This window comes from Tenrec ecaudatus, chromosome 9, assembly GCF_050624435.1.
Source record: "Tenrec ecaudatus isolate mTenEca1 chromosome 9, mTenEca1.hap1, whole genome shotgun sequence".
Taxonomy (NCBI): domain Eukaryota; kingdom Metazoa; phylum Chordata; class Mammalia; order Afrosoricida; family Tenrecidae; genus Tenrec; species Tenrec ecaudatus.
Genome location: NC_134538.1, coordinates 130,510,934 through 130,525,413, shown reverse-complemented (window position 1 = coordinate 130,525,413; position 14,480 = coordinate 130,510,934). Strand labels below are relative to the sequence as shown.

Below are 14,480 nucleotides of genomic sequence, written 5' to 3'. Positions count from 1 at the left end.
CTTGATAGATGACCCTGGACCTGGCTTAATTAGGTGCTAAATCATGGAACTATGAAATTTAACTTGATTTAACAATTAGCTAACAAAACCTCAGTTTCCCATGTTCCCTTTAAGGGGCCTATCCTTTTTTATGTATACTTTGTATGTACCTAAAAGGGATAAAACAGTATCGAAAGGGTTAAGAGAGATCTCTCAGACAGTCTTAGCTTTGCTTCAAGAATGCGTATTTGTGTTTCATTCTTTCAATGGAAAACTCTCTAAAGGTCTCTGGGTACCATGGAGAATCAGATATGCACTTCCATTCTATTTCTGCCTAGACTGTTAAAAACTGCTTGCAGGTGGTTGTGGCAGTCATGCATTTCAATTAACACTAAGAATTATCTTATTTGGGGGAAATAAGCCCATATTTAGGAGACAAATTTATTAATAGACCAGAGAGATTATAATTTGAAAAATAATGGAGAGTTTGCAGCTGTTATCCGAACTATTAGCATCCTTAGCTGGCACAAATGACCAGCACGTTTAGCATCTGCCTGAAAGATGGATTGGAGAGCAGAGTCAATCTAGTGGCACATCAAAAGAAAAGCCAAGTGCTCTGATTTCAGAAGGTCACTGCCGGCACAGAGGTTACGTTGTGGACCGTGGGTCTCCTCTCACACACGTAGAGTGACCAGGAATCAGTGTGGGCATGATGACAGCTGTTTTCTGTTGTTGTTTTAATCTACAATTTAGTAGAGTTAGATTCTCATCTGGTAACATTTATATATTTTAAGAGTTACAGTTATATATATGTGTGTTGTATTGGGTTATCAAGTATCTTATAAGTGATTTAAGCCATTGTGTTAAGGCCCCAGCTAAAATGTATATGCCCAGAGCAGACACAGTTGTAAGGTTGATTAAATTAGAGTGAATTCAGATATGAGTAAATAATCATTCATACTTATTTGAATTTAGAAAGAGTGAGTTTAGTGGGGGGGAAGGAAGCTGAATTTGATTCAATGAAGCCTGAATTGATTACTTTTATATTGCTCTAATTAAATATTCACTTTACAAATGTGTATGAACCAGATAGCACAGTTTTGTTGTGGAAAGTTTGAGAGCTTAAAAAGGATAAAGAATACAAGACACCCCCAGAGGCATAGTATACAGTCATTTACAACATGAGACATGCTAATGACTGAGCTTTGCTTGCTCGAAGCCAAGAGGCCTTGAAGCATTTTTTGATAAAGATGAAAGACAGACTACTTCCTTGACCATGAATTGAACCTTCAGAGAAACAAAGCAAAAATCTTCACAACAGTCCCACTAAGCAACATCATGGTTCAAGTTGTCAAGGATTTCAGGTTACTTGCACCCCCCCAAATGCCCACAGAAGCAGATATCCAGAAATCAAAGGGTGCCTTATATGATGCAAATTGCCTGCAAAAGGCCTCTTGGTAGTGTTAAAGAACAAAGACAAAGACATGACTTTAGGAACTGGAGGACACCTGAGCCAACCCGCATTATTTTCGGTTGCCTTGTACACATAGGATAGCTGGACAGTGAAGAAGGAAGACCAGAGAATGTGTATGTTTGAACTAAGGTGTCAGCAAAGTAGCGTGGACTGCCAGAGAAAAGACATGGAACCTTGGAGGAGGACGGCAAGGATGCCCCTTGGAAGGGGAGATGAGGAGACTTTGGCTCAAGTACTTCGGGCATGAGGGTCCCGTGCCTGGAGATGAATTCCCTGCTCGGTAACGAAGGAGGCCAGCGAGAGCGAGGTATAGCCTAAGTGATACGGATGGGCACAGTGACTATGTCAATGCGACCAGACATAGAGATGATTGTGAAGATGCCCCAGGACACAGCAGGGCTGTGTCTGGTTGTATTTTGGGTTGCTATGACTATGAACTGACTCCATTGCACATAACTACAAAATCATACATTTTATTTCAAGGGATTTTTTTCCTTACATAATTGAAAATATTTTTTCTCAGGAGCTCTGATGTTGCAATGGTTGAAGACTCGGCTACTATTCAAAAGATTTACCCTCGAGACCTACCCGCCACCCCTTGGGGTCAGCTCACCCTCAGAGTGTAACCCAGATCACTCGTCTGAGTAGTTCTCCTTTGTCACACTGGGTCACGATGGCCTCTCACCTAACAACAATACCAACATACACGAATATAGGTGGATCTATGCTAATACACCTTACCACGGATCCACTTCGTAAATGGAATTTTTTGTTGTCTCCCCCGGTGTTTTATTTCGTAAATAATGCTATGAGGAATATACTTATGCAATTTTTGCATCTTTATATGATTTTTTCCTTAAGATAGATTTATTTACGATAGGACAGGAATGCTATGGCTAGGGTTAGAACTTTCCGACCGAAGGATTTGGATATGTTAAGATTTGAGATACAGACATATGACAGTTTGCTTCCCTGAAATCTCATACCAAATTCACTTGGCAAGGATTTTGTCTCCTTGGAACCATACTGTCACCAGCATTAGTACATTCATTGAAGAAATATTTTTCAGCAGATAGTGTTTTATTTGCTATCTAAATCTAAAGGTGAAAATAGTCATTTGATTTCACAGATTTTATTTGTTGGGAGGGATGTGAAAGATAATTGATAGACAATGATAAACATACAAGTAAATAATACTTCCACATATTGGTGTGTATTATATTTTAAAAATTACAAGAAGGCAATAGCAATAATAAAAGTGAAGGGACATTTCAATTGGCAACTACAAGAAGTACCTTTGCTATAACTTCTGGCTCATATACAAGCCTTAGCTATCAACCGAACACACATTATTATCTTACATTAAAATTTGAGGCACATACAATTACATTAAAAATCGAGATATATATAATGGTTCCTAATAACCAACAGGCACTACTTTGCAATACAGTTAAAATCATTATTATAATTATCACTGTACTATTGTGCTAAAGACGTGTTCATGTATCTGAAAATACTTAATGTTTTTGTGCATAGAATCTAGTGATTTGACTGACTGGCATTGGATAAAAAGCTCATGTAACTGTTCTGAGGAAGGGTCCCTGGTGGCATAGTGGTTATGCGTTGGGTTGCTAACTGCAAAGTCATCAGATCAAAACCACCGGCCCCACCTCAGGGGCAAAAATAAGGTTTTCTCCTTCCTGCTGTAAGAATTGCACTCTCTGAAACTGACAGGCAGGCTGGTCTGCTCTACACGGTCACCGTAAATCAGAGTCAGCCCGACGACAGTGAGCTTAACTGTTCTGACCTACTTACAAATTTGACTTACAGGCAGATTTAGGAATGGAGTGTGTGTGAATGCCTGTGTTATATACATTAATAAAAAATTTCAAGTTTGAAAACAAGGTATTCAAAAGCAGCAGTCTCTCCCCTCACCTCCCACATACAATCAAACTTCTTGAAAAACTTCTTTATAGCAGTGTTCTTCTCTTTTTTCCTTTCTCTTCAGTCCACTCAACTGATCTTTGACCTCTGTCAGTCTATCTCCTGGGTTGTTTTTATGTGTTCCATTTTATTTTTATTTTTAAATCATTTTATTAGGGGTTCATACAACTATTATCACACTCCATACATACGTCAATTGTGTAAAGCACTTTTGTACATTCATTGCCCTCATCATTCTCAAAACATTTCCTCTCCACTTAAGCCCCTGGCATCAGGTCCTCATTTTTTCCCCTCCCTTCCCGCTCCCCCCTCCCTCATGAGCCCTTGATAATTTATAAATTATTATTGTGTCCTATCTTGCCCTGTCCGACGTCTCCCTTCACCCACTTTTCTGTTGTCTGTCCCCCAGGGAGGAGGTTATATGTAGACCCTTGTAATCGGTTCCCCCTTTCCACCCCACCCTCCATCTACCCTCCAGTATTGCCACTCACACCACTGTTCCTGAAGAGATCATCTGCCCTGGATTCCCTGTGTTTCTGTTTCCTATTTGTACCAGTGTACATCCTCTAGTCTAGCCAGATTTGTAAGGTAGAATTAGGGGTGGGGGGAGGGGGTGAGGAGGAAGCATTTAGGAACTAGAGGAAAGTTGTATGTTCCATCGTTGCTACACTGCACCCTGACTGAATCATCTCCTCCTCGTGACACTTCTGTAAGTAAGGGGATGTCCAATTGCCTATAGATGGCTTTGGGTCTCTACTCCACACTCCCCCTCATTCACAATGATAGGATTTTTGGGTTATGATGATGCCTGATACCTGATCCCTACGACACCTTGTGATCGCACAGACTGGTGTGCGTCTTCCATGTGGGCTTTTTTGCTTCTGAGCTAGATGGCCGCTTGTTTACCTTCAAGCCTTTAAGACCTCAGATGCTATATCTTTTGATATCTGGGCACCATCAGCTTTCTTCGCCACATTTGCTTATGCACCCCTGTCTCCTGATTTTATCAGTGGTTTTCTCTACATTTCTTTCTTCTTAAATGAAATATTCTATGCAAATAGATTTTCTTTTAAGATTTCAGCATTCCTGGTTTCTCATTGTAGCCCAAGTACTGCGAAATTGCCCTTCCTTTCTGACATCCTACATGATTTTGATCCAGATACAACAGGGAGTGAGAAGTAAAACAGATGTTCTGATGTTTCTGTAATCTATAAACAAAAACATTTTTTCGTCTAAGAAAAAGAGACTGTATCACTTGTAATCAAGTCCCATTAGGAAGCACATTAAAATGTTGATTCCCAGAAGAAGTCTGTATGGGTGGTTTCTCCTGAGCGAACTTCCGTTTTCCAAAGTGTTCTAAATATTGTTGAGGGAATTCCAGTTAGTTGGCAGAGGGACAAGCATTGAAGCAGAACACTGCCCCCAAATGAGCACACTAAAGATATGCCTCATATCCCAATGCATTTTATACTGAATTGAGATTAATTGGGCTCAGCTATGAACTTTAAGTGGTAAAGCTCTTTCCAGCTTTGGTAGAGATAAACCTTGCTTTGGAATTTGATGAGTGTAATGGTTATGAAAATCAAATTAGTATTCTATGAAGCTCTTTGGACAGTAAATTGATAGTCAAGCAAAGGAGGACACGTGATGAGACATCGTGGTAGGTGAGAAGATCGAAATCAGCAAGTGAAAGGGTCAGGTTGGTTAATCTCCCTGTGACCTCCATTTAATGCACTGGTTTGGACTGCCCATTTAACCTTTCCGCATATTGTATGGTCTTTCTGTTGTTGATTTGTTTATTATTATATATAAAATGAAGGAATCAAGCTTGTCTCTGAAACTCCTCCTGTTTATATATCTTATGAGTCTAGGGTAACAGGCAGAACCATTGGGTAGAAAGCAAGACCTGTGGAGTGGAAATTTTTGGGCAAAAGTGATTTCCATTTCATGTTTGGAAAGTCAGACTTGAACATGGTACTAATTCTAAGGACAATCAGACCAGGTCAGTGGATATGCAAGATAGAGTACTAGGCAGAAAATACATACACATAATACAAAACAATTTATCTTAAACACAGTCTTCCCCAGATTAAAGGAAGCTGGTATACATCTAATTAGAAATAAGTGTTACTTTCTTTAGTGACCAGGTTCTTCTACATCACACAACTTAAGAGGCCTTCACCGGAGACCTCTATTTCAGAAACAACAGTTACCAGCTCAAGCCTCTCAAAAGAACTAGGGGATCCTACATATTTGAAACTCACAAAATGTGGCCCCGGGGCAGTAGTAAAAATGCTGCCACAAGGACTAATATTTCACTGGCAAGTGGATAGACTTGATAAGCCAGTGGGATTCTCTCATTTCTGTTGCTCATGTTCTAAGAGGAAAACGGCAATGAAAGAATGTGGCTGAGAACAGAATTTCAGATGTGCACAGGCACGCAGGCTTGAATGAAGCTAGAACTATGCCAGAGGAGCCATCTCAAAAAAATATTTGCTTTTAATTTTGAAATTACAAAGCATACTTGTGAAGAGTTGCCAGATTGTCCAGTGGATTCTCATTTCAACAATTGATAATATTTTGGTACCCTTGCCTGATCTTTCTCTCTTGTAACACGCATGTACATGATGAGTATCTTTAAATATGTGGGTGAGCTGCAATGCAACAGGACTGTGGTGTTTTTTATGGTAGATATTATTATCGTCATAATTCCTATTATTACTGAACCACTTTCAAAATAAGTTGAAGGTATGATGACTCTTAAGCTCTAAGTTCTCACACGTGTAGTTTGTAAAAAAAAAAGTACTTCTTTTATATAACCATCAAAGTCGAACAAATGACGGATTGATCCTGCACGGTCCACAAAGATCTTACTATATTTAAACCCATTGGTGTAGCTTCTGGGTCAACCCATCATGATGAGGATCTTCCTCTTTGTCTACATTGCCAAGCTTGATGTCTTTCTCCTGAATCTAGTCACTACTGATCACATGTTCAAAGTCTTGCCACCTTTGCTTCTAGAGATCATTCTGGCCATACATCTTCCAAGATAAATGTGTTTGCTCTTCTGGCCGCCCATGGTGCATTTGATATTCTTTGTTAATATAGCTAAAGTGCATTGTTTAGTCTTCAGTTTTTTTTGTGACAATCTTTGAAGCATGCAACTACCTTTTGATTTTTCTCCAGTAGTTATTCATGTATTATATATTTCCGTGGTTAAGTTGCTTTTTAAAAGAGTTGTATTTACATCATCACAATCCGTTCCCGTGCCCCTGCACCCTTCCCGTATTCATTATTGGCTTCTCAGTTCCCCTCAACCTCCTGCCTACATTCCCCCAAAGCTATTACATCAGTCACTATCTCTGTGCACCACTCTTTCTGCACTTTTTAAACTGGTAAACCTAGCATAAAGAATATAAACACCACCACCAACAACAACGAAAACCAGAAAGAAAAAAAAAAGAGTTAGCAAGCAAAGACCATGGGCAATAGTAAGATAAACCACAATCATTGGCCGGGTCATTCATTGTCCAGGTTTTGAATGCATTTTAGGGAATTGAAAATATCAAGACTTGGTTTAGGAATGCCATAATTTTCAGCCATTTAACATGACAATAAAGGTCTTCTGTAGCAGATTTGTCTGGTACAATTTCTAGTTTGATTTCCTGGTTGCTGCTTCCATGGGTGTTGATTACGAATTCAAATAAAATTAAATCTTTGACAACTTGAAAATTATCTCTGGTTCTTATGTGAGGATATTTGTTTTCATTATGTTGAGATGCAATCCAAAGTGAAGGCTCCAGTGTGTGATCGGCATCAATACAGGCTTCCTGCTTTCTTGACTTTCAGCAACGAAGGTTGTGTTATCTGCCACTCACAGGTTGTTGATGAGACGTGCTCAGCTCCTGATGGTGCATTCTTCTGCAAGTGTTCAGTTTCTTGGATTATTTGTTCAGTATAAGATTGAAAATGTACGACGAAGGGAAACAACCCTGATATACACCTGTCCTGTTATTAAACCATGCACTGTCCCTTAGTTCTGTTGGAATGATTACATCATAGTATGTGCACAGGGCACGAATGGAAAGACGTATTTTTGAATTCCCATGCTGTGCCATGTTATCCGTCATTGGTTATGACCCACTCAGTCAGATGTTACAGTAAAAATCAAACATGGGTAAACACTTTTTAGTGGTCTCTGCTTTCAACCAAGATCATTCTAACATCACCAATGGCACTCTTTATTCTAAACCTTCTAAATATGGCTTGACTTTCTTCCCCATGTATTGTTTTTGAGTGATCTTAAGCAGAGCGGTATTTGTTTTATTAATGATTGTTGCTGTTGCTCTCAGGTGCAATCACGTCCATCCTGACTCTTAGGACTCCTATGCACAACAGCACAAAACTGTCCAGTCCCATGCCGTTCTGACAACTGCTCTTATGTCGGAACCATTGTCGCAGCCATGGGGGCCGTCCATCTCATTGAAGGCTTTCCTCTTCCTCACGGCCTCTTCACTCTACCCAACACGATGTCCTTCTCCAGGCACTGGTCTCTCCGGACAACGTGACCAGAATGCGTGAGATGAAGGTTGCCATCATGGCACCTTGGGAGCATTCTGGCAGTACTTCATCCAAGACAGAAAGGTTTGTAATTTTAGTGTTCCATGGTGCTTTCCTTAGTATTCTCCAGCACCACAATTCAAATGCCTCAATTCTTCTTCTTTGGCCTTTCTTATGCAAACTCCAACATTCATATGCATATGAGGCAACTGAAAATACCATGGCTTGGGTAAGGGCATCTTAGTCCTCAAAGTAACATCCCTGCCCAGTTTCAACACTCTAAAGAGGTCTTGTGCAGCAGATTTACCCAAGGCAACACATCTTTTGATCTCTGCTACTTCCATGAGCATTGATTTTGGAGGCAAGCAGACAAAATCCTTGACATCTTCAAACTCCCCCCCCCCCTTTTTCATGCTGTTACCTATTGGACCAGTTGTGAGAATGCGTTTCTTCTTTACATTGAGTCTTTGCACTGAAAGCTGCAGTGCTTGATCTTCATCAGCAAGTGCTTCAAGCCCTCCTCACCTTCAACAAGCAAGGTGTGTCATCTGCACATTGCAGGTTGTTAATAAACCTTCATCCAACCCTGATGTCGCATGCTTCTTCATATAATCCAGCTTTTCTGACGATATGTTCAGCATACTGATTGAACAAGTGTGGTGCGAGGACACCACCCTGACACACACCTTTCCAGATTTTACGCCGTGCAGATTCCGTTTGCACAACTGCCCCTTGACCCATGTTCAAGTTCTGAATGAGCACCATAAAGTGTTCTGGAATTCCCATTTTTCTCAAGGTTAACCAACTGTTTCTTATAGGCCACACAGTTGAATGCATTTGCATAGTTAATGAAACGCATATAAGCATCTTTCAAGTATTCTCTGCTTTGAAACAAGATCCATCTGACATCAGCAATGAAATTCCGTCCTCCCTGTCCTCTTCTGAATTCAGCCTAAACTTCATGTGGTCTCCTGTCTACGTAACACTGTAACTGTTGTTTGAAGATGTGAAGCAAAATGTTACTTGCTTTCGATATCAATGTATTGTTCTATAGTTTAAGCGTTCTGTTGGGTCACCTTTCTTTGGAATGGAAACAAATATGGATCTCTTCCAGGAAGTTGGCCAAATCAGTGTTTTCCAGATTTCCTGCTAAAAAAGCGAGTGCTTTCTGTGCTTCCTCAACTTGCTGAAACATTTCAATGGATGTCCCATCAATTCCCAGAGCCTTGTTCTTGGTTAATGCTTTCAGTAAAGCTTGAAGTTCTTCCTTTAGCTCCATGGGTACTTGTTCTGCCTCCTGAAACGGTGCATTGTCAACTAGTTCTTTTTAATACAGTGATTCATGTATTCTTTCCATCTTTTCTGGATGCTTCCTACATCATTTAACATTTTCCCCTTAGACTCTTTCAAGATGACTTTTTTTTCTAGAGGTACTTATTTTTTTTAAGATATGTTCATCACGTTCTTCCTTTTTGTTGTCTAATTCTAGATCTTTGCACATTTCATGATCATATTTTGTTTTATCTTCCTGAGCTGCACTTTGAAATTTCCTATTCAGTGTTTTTACTTCATCCTTTCTTCCGTTTGCTTTAGCTACTCTGCCATTAAGCTCGTTTCAATCTTTCTGACATCCATTTAGATCTTTTCTTTATTTCCTTCCTTTTTAATGACTTCTGCGTTCGTCATGAATGATGGTCTTGATGTCTTCCCACAGCTCAAATCTTCTGTCATTAGCGGTCAGTAAGACAAATCTCTTCTTGGGATGTTCTCCAAGGTCAGGTGGCATAGACTCAAGGTTATACTTTGGTACTAGCGGATTGTTTTAATTTTCTCCAGCTTTATCTTGAATTTACACGTGAGCAACTTATGGGCTTTTCCATAGTCTGCCTCTGCCTTAATTTCTAACTCTGCTGATATTGTCTCTTCCCACAGATGTAGTTAATTTGAGTTCTGTGACTTCCACCTGGTCTTTTAGATCGCTGAAAATAAGTATTTGATATGAGAAAGTCATTAGTAGTATATAATTCCACCATGCAATCTCCAGCTTCATTTCTATCACCAAACCCATGTATTTTAACTATTTGTTCCTCTTTGTTTCCATTTTTTTGCATTGCAGTTGTCAATAATTATCAATGCTTCTTAATTGTGTGATAAGTTTCTGACTGAAGTCAGTGATAGAATTATTAAATTTATTCATCATGAGCTTTTTGGTTGGTGCATAAATTTTATAAAAAATTGTATTGATTGGATTTCCTTAACGGTAGATAGATATCCTCCTATCACAGACTCCATTGTATTTCATAATTGATTTTGCAATGTCCTTTTTGATGATGAATGGCATGTCATTCCTCTTGATTGTGTTATTCTCAGCATAGTAAATCATATGATTTCTGACTCTAAATGGCCAATATGAGCTCATTTCAGCCTAGTCTCCTAATGCCAAGGATATTGATCTTTATGAATTCCATTTCATTGTTGATGCATTCCAGTTTCTTTAGATTCATACTTTGCACATTTCCAGTTCTGTCACTAGCAGATTTTTGCAGCTGTTTCTCCTTACTTTGAGTCCTGCCCTATCAGCAAATGAAGGTTTCCAGGCCCTACTCCCACAGGCTTTACCCTTGCTGACCCTATTCTGAAAAATTCCCTCCTGCCGAGCCACATTTTGCATTGCCTCTGACCTGAGGGGTCTGTCCTCTGGGACTGTCTCCAATAATGTTCTGCTTCCAATTTATCAGGCCTTCAGTAGCTGACAATGTTCTGCTTCCGTTTTAGTAGAACTTCGGTATTTGAGAATTTGAAGTGTGGGGTGGGGGGGGGAAGGGGAGCCTCGTCCTTTTTCCTTGCCTGATCTTAGTCTGGACACTCTGCTGAAATACCAGTGATGTAATGTCCAGTGCCGTAGCAACAGACAAGCCACTACAGTATGACAACCTGACAGACAAGTGGTGGCATTGTTTAATAATTTCAGATTGTCCAATAATTTCCACATTGTGTTGGATCATCTTTCTTTGGACTCACCACAAGCATGGAGTTTTTCCAGTCAGTTGGCCAGGTCAGTGGGCTGGCTTCCAAATCACTTGGCATATAGCTGAGTGAATACGTCTAAAATTACATTTGTTTTTTGAACCATCTCAATCAACATTCGCTCAATTCCTGGAGGCTTGTTTTAGACTCATACCTTCAGTACAGCTTTGATTTTTTTCTTCTATGTCCTGAGTTTTTTATCTGATGTTGTCTTTTGAAATAGTGGAATATTGACCAATTCTTTCTGCTACACCAATTCCCTATATTTCTCAAAATTTCTTTTAATGTTGCCTGTCCTTCCAATATTTTGCCTGCAAAATCCTTCCAAGTCATATCTCAAGGCTTGCGCTGTCTTCTTCAGTGCTTTGAGTGTGAGCCACGCCCACAGTGTTCATTCCTTGTGGTTTTCTAACAGCAGGTTAATGAACATTCGATTCATCATGCTTTCCTTTCGTCTGGACTGGGCTTTGAAATCTTCAGTTCAGCCCCTTTATTTGACTGTTTCTTCTATGAGTGACTCCCCATTCAAGAACAAATTTCACACTTCTTTTGCCATCCATTTTGTTTTGTTTGTTTGTTTCTTCATCTCTGTGGCATCACAGCAGCTTAGGAACCATCACAATATGAAGCAGTGATAGATAAGTAAGTGGTGGATAATCACAGCCGAACAATAAAATTCAGGATATTTAGCATCAGTAAAATGCTGTCATTAATATAAATCCATATTCGAATCTCCTACTTGATCCATGTTCTTTGTCGCTCCTTTTTAACCTAAGCGAGGCTTTAATGAGGAGCCCTGGTGGCATCGAAGGTAATGAGCAGGAGTGTTAGCCGTAAGATTTGTGATTCAAATTCAGCAAATGCTTGGAGGGAGGAAAGGAAAGCTTTCTGGTTCCATGTCCACAGCCTTGGAAACCCTCAGGGTCTGTTCTACTCTGCCGTACAGGCAGAGTCAGAGTTGACTCAATGGCAGTGAGTCTGTTTATTCTTTTATTAGTTGTAAGGATACACTGTAGAATTGAATATTTCAGTACATTCTAATATCTCTTTAGATTCCTTCACTATAGAAATATTCAATTTTATCTTTCTTGGTCATTAGCATGTGGTGAGTTCGAGAATATCCTTTACTTTGTCCTTTACTAATGTGTCCTTATAAATAGATTCAGGTTATGAATTTTAAAGGTGATAACACCTAAGTCTTCAGGAGAAAGATGCAGCTTCCTATGGCTGTAAAGAGTTCCAGTCCTGTTCCACTCTGTCCTATCAGGTCACCATGCATCAGAGTGGATTCAATGGTAGTGAGTGAGAGCCCCTAAAGCTAGCACATCAGCAAAGTCTCGTCTTGTGTCTGCCATGTTTCTCTACTGCAAAGTTAGCCCCCCCCCCTTTTTTTGGTAATAAGTAATCTACTGGGTGTAAATATTCTGTCTCTCATCAGCTTGCATCAAATAATTTTAGCACCTCATCAAATAATTTCAGCATCCGCTGATGATTCTTGCTTGAATTGGCCCTATGATGATGTTACAAAATGACTAGCTCATTTGATATCACTCCTATTGCATTTGCTGGTTGGCATCCTGTTAGGTGATATACCTTGCCTCTCTCCTTGTTTTCTTAGTATTAGTAAAGCCTAATGGATCTTCCCCCCAGGTGATTTAGAAGCCATTATCATCATTGCTCATTGAGATTCTTATATTATCCTAAATATGGCCCATGGGCCAACTTCTTTCACTCATTTGGTATGATGATCCCTGCATTATTTATGGGTCGCTTTATCAAGAAAGTCTTGGGAAATCTTCTATATATGGTTTTCTTTTAATTCAGTGAAAATTCATGTAACATACTTACCCGGCAGGGGAGACACCATGATCATGAGGGTGGTTTTCCCAGGGCGAGGCTCATCCATTGCACTCCGGATGTGCTGACCCCTGCGATTTCCCCAAATGTGGGAAACTCCACTGCATAATTTGTGGTAGTGGGGACAGCGTTCGCGCTCTCTCCTGTAAAAAACAAAGAGAGAGAAACGAAAATTCATGTAACATAAAGTATTTTAAAATTTGCATTATCATATTCAGATACATTTAACACATTTCCATGTTGGGCCTTCCATCACCTGCATCAAACTAAAAACATTTTCATAACCACAAAAGAGTCCCAATTCCCATAAAGCAATCACTTTTCATTCCCTTCTCCCAGCACCTGACAACCACCAATCTGTTTCCGTCCCTAAGAATTTACCTATTCTGATGAAGGTATCTAAAAAGAATTATTCAACTTGTCTTTTACATCTGGCTTCTTTGATTTAGCATAATGTTTTTGAGGTTCATTCATGGTTTTGCTAATCAAAATCCTTCTTTGTGATTGAATAATATTCTGATGTGCGGACGCCCTACATTTATTTCAAACGTGTCCATTGTTGAACATGTCAAGGTTTGTTTGTTTCAACCATTTGACTACTTTGAATAATATGACTATAAACATCTGTACACAAGTATCTGAGTACTTGTTTTCTCTTTTTAAAAATTTACCTACGAGTGAAATTGATGAGTTGTATGCTAATTCTTTGCTCACTTTTATGAAAATCCACCAATGCCTTTTTCTCTGTGGCTACAGCATTTCACAGTCCCACAGCCTTACTGACGAGTCCACTTTTTTTGCACACCCTTATCACACTTTCTACTTTCTTTAAAATGTTTTATTACCAGCCTGATGATAAAGGGGTTTCCCAATGTGGATCTCATTTGCCTTAAATTTGCAACACATCTGGTTGCTGAAATGTTCAGGTGCAAAGGTTTTTTTATGAGGTGCATGCAGTCTACAAATCTTTACGGTTGTGGTCCATAGTTTTGAATATGTAGCTTTCTTTTTCTTTCGTGAAGCTTCTTTGGACTTTACACCTTTGCAATGTTTTTCTCATAATCATTTTAGATTTAGTCCTACCTTCCTGACAAACAATATGGAGTCTTTTGCTGAAAACTGTTTTTTCCCTTTAAATCTGTGTTATGAGGATCTGGTTAATTTTTATCATCTTAGTTCTGTTATATACACACTGTCTTTGAAGGGAGGAAATATAGTAGATATCCTGCAAATGAAATGTGACTTATTAATGATATAGGGAAACAATAGAGGCATATATTTGCGTTGGATATTGTCTTCCTTTGTTTCTGGAAACTGGTTCAATAACACTCTTCAGACAAGTACGAAGATATTTCTGAAGATTAGATGTCCGTGATTGGTGTGACTGTTTTTTTTCTTCAACCTTCATTGGTTCTCCAGGTAGAAGGACAATTCCAGAATGCACCAACTCCCTTTACCTTTAGGGTGCTAAATGGCACATGGGTGGGGATGAGTGAGCAGTAGAGCAACGCGTCCTAGGAAGACCATAGCTTTAGAATCAAACAAAAAAATCACAGCAGCTAATGTCATCAGTACTTATCATCATGGTCCTCCAAATGTCAATAAAGGACTATGGTTGTTTTTTTTTGTAAATTATAGG

General features: G+C 39.4%; 1 non-coding gene across 1 annotated transcript; it reads left to right on the top strand.

Annotated features, from left to right (window-relative positions):
• Window positions 1-12,824: 12,824 nt before the first annotated feature.
• LOC142457591 (U1 spliceosomal RNA) lies at window positions 12,825-12,987 on the top strand. Its single transcript, XR_012786296.1, has one exon. It is a non-coding gene; the product is annotated as a U1 spliceosomal RNA (small nuclear RNA).
• The last annotated feature ends 1,493 nt before the right edge of the window (window positions 12,988-14,480 follow it).